The sequence below is a fragment of the Pyxicephalus adspersus genome, chromosome 4, assembly GCF_032062135.1.
Source record: "Pyxicephalus adspersus chromosome 4, UCB_Pads_2.0, whole genome shotgun sequence".
Classification (NCBI taxonomy): Eukaryota; Metazoa; Chordata; class Amphibia; order Anura; family Pyxicephalidae; genus Pyxicephalus; species Pyxicephalus adspersus.
Genome location: NC_092861.1, coordinates 92,204,010 through 92,207,290, shown reverse-complemented (window position 1 = coordinate 92,207,290; position 3,281 = coordinate 92,204,010).

The following is a 3,281-nucleotide window of genomic DNA, read 5'->3' as shown; positions in this document are numbered from 1 at the left end:
CATGTCCTGTATCCCCTGCAACCTCCATCCCATGTGATTAAGTATATAAAGCATATACAATGCAGCAGGTCAGGGGAATATAAACATGGAGAATAGAGTCCAGGGGGTCAGGGGGTTGTACTGCATTCAGATTAACGTTACAGTGTAATAGAAAATGTATTCTGGATGATACTACAGGGAATATTTCTCTGCAGAATGGAAGCACTGATTACTGTGGAGAGCTGCAGCAATGGGCCTGATTTATTAAAGCTCTCTAAGACTGGAGAGGATAGACTTTTGTCAGTGAACCTTGGTGATCCAAAAACCTGAAATGTATCTGGTCCAGGATTGAAAACATTTGCTAACAAATAGCAAAGAACTTTCAGAAATAATTCCAGGTTTGCTGGATCACCCAGGTTACATAGTAACATAGTAGGTCAGGTTGAAAAAAAGACATAAATCCATCAAGTTCAACCACAAGGTTCACTGATAAAAGTGTATCCTCTCCAGCCTTGGAGAGCTTTGATAAATCAGTCCCAATGTCTATGCAAAGGAATAGCAGCAAAGATATACATGAAAGATGCCACAATCATTTAACATAATCCACAATCACTGTATAAGCATTATTACCATCTCAGATTTACTTTACACCATGGTATTCTCAGAAAAGCATGGAAAAATAATTTTAAGAATAATATACTTTGTTGAACAGTGAAACCATGTTTGAGCGAAGGGTGTGAGCCATAACAATAATAATTGTTTCATTTAATTAACGTGCAAATGAGTCATACAGGGAATATTTCCAGGTCTTGCTGTGTCTCTTCCGGTACTTTAACTCATAATTTCACCTTCCCATTCTCAGCCCTTTCTGTTCACTGTGTAAATCTTCAGGGCAGATTTGTAGTGATTGGACTTTTTGTTCATCCAATCATGTACTGATACAGTTTACCACTCAACAAATGACAGGGCTTATTTATTATTGCATCCCATCTCTGTGGCTTGCATAACTTTTTTAAACTAGTCTCCAAAAACATTCTCTCTATATAGCTAGCATTATTAGGTTAATTAATGAATATAGAGATTTATTTACTTGTAAAAGGAAGTGCCATAAAACTATGTTTACTCAAGTTTCACATAGGAACAGCTCACATTGCTGCACCTAGGACTTTATCTAAAAAACAATAACCCTGGTATGCCATATAATAATGTGGCACTGAGCCAGCTGTAGCTGGCAAAACACAATGAAAGTAAACCATGTTGGTTTAAAAAAAAACTTAAGCAGATCCTAGTCATGTCACGTCACATGTCCTGTTCCGCTGCAGTCATACAGCTCCCTCAGCTCTTTTCAACAAAGAAAAATCTTAGTGGCTTTGCAAGATACACACCATGGCCCAACTTTTTTGAATAAGACAAATAGTAATATCCACTCTTTTATAACCCCCCCCCCACACACACACACACACACACTGTACAGGATTTGTACCAAGCTGAATGAAACCATAAAGAACTGCTGGTTTGATTCAGCTTTCAGTGACAGTAAAATTAACATCTATCTAATTTCTGAGGTCCTTTCACATGATGGAAAAATGTGTGAATTATAGGTGAAAGTTGTTAAAATATTTTTAAATAGACTTCTGGAAGTCTGTCATTATCCAGTATCCACCCTTTCTTTTTATGAGCTCTTCATATAAGCAAAAAGATTGTTTGTTAACAAATTAAGCTCTATCTTCTTCCTGCAGCAAGCCTAAAGCCTAGAATGGTCCTCCTGGTGTGGATCCTTAAGCAGGACTAAACCCTATTCCAGTGCCTTCATGTGGTCATCATCTAGGTTTGGGATCTTCTGGAGTAATATATTTCCCATACATACACAGGAATTTAGTCATTCCTGACAGTCAGCTATGCTGGAAATGTGCATGTACATCTCAGTGTACAGCATGAAAAAGAACCTTTATATTTTGATGGAACCTCTCCCCTTGTTCCTCACTGAAATCGCTAAGGTTTTCTGGAAATTTTTGCAAATGGCTATGGAGATAGTGTACCTTTATGCTCATAGTAGCACCCAAATTTTTAAAGTTTAAGAGCAAGTTTTGTACCAGTTCTTCATATATTTGTGTTTTATGGTTACCCAAGACGTTCTTGACAGCCATGACATAGCTGTGCCAGGCAGAAGCTTCAGTACCAGTCATGTAACTTGTGACATTTGAATCATTTATCAGTTTCTGAATATGGGGTCCACCAAAGATTCCTGCTTTTCATTTTTCAGTACTCAATCCAGGAAAATATCTACAAATGTATTTGAATTAATCACCGTCTTCATTCAGAGCTCTAACAAATTCCTTAAATAATCCTACATTTACATGTAGTGGAGGGAGAATGATTTTTTCTTGTCAACCATTGGTTTGTTAATGATGTTCGCTGCACCTTGTTTTCCCTTAGAGACCATGTCACTTTTTTTCCAGTGATCCTGCTTTGTTCTACTATCCCACAAGCAGAATAAACATGGGTACTTTGTGTATCTACTTTGCTGTCCAAGTAGGAAGTTCACCATTTTTAAATAAACACATATGGATCATTGGTGATTCATGATAGCAAAGCTTTTGTAAGATTTTTTTGATATTTTCATATTCTTATTCAAGTTTTGTTGAGTGACCAATTGGAATTGATGCATAGCAGTTGTTATTATGCAGTAAAACTGATTTCAAACTTCGAGTGAAACTGTCTATGAAAAGCCGCCAGTCTTTTGCTCAGTATTCTGGTACTCCCATATGGGCTAGTAGTCCAGGGATGTTACAACAGTACAGGAAGTCTCCATCTTCACTGAAATAAGGTAGGAGTGTCACCTCTCTTGTCCTATAAAACGGTTATTTTAACTTCTGGTCTCAGACAGATCTTTTCTTTTAGCCTGGATACTGTAAGTTCAGATGGAAGTGAACAAAGGAGGCACAGGTTAATTCAGCGCACGTTCCTTAATTGGATGCAGGCTTTTAGCATCTCAGCATGTGTGATTATTGAAAAGCAGCCTGATCAGTGTGCTGCGCTCTTTTGTTACTTGGACACGGTCAGGGAAGCTTACCGGCAGTATGGGGGGTGTAATGGTTGAGGTATGACAAGCAGTTCTGCCAGAGGAAGGCGGTGCAGACGTCATTAGGATGGGATCAAAGATATATGTTTATGGATGAGATTGATATCCATGGGTAGGCAAGGGGGTAGTCAGTTTTTTCAGAGATGGGGCGGTGGGCCAAAGGCCAATGGATCATCATTCGGAAGTAAGAAAAAAGTTGTGTTGGCTGTATAACGGGGGG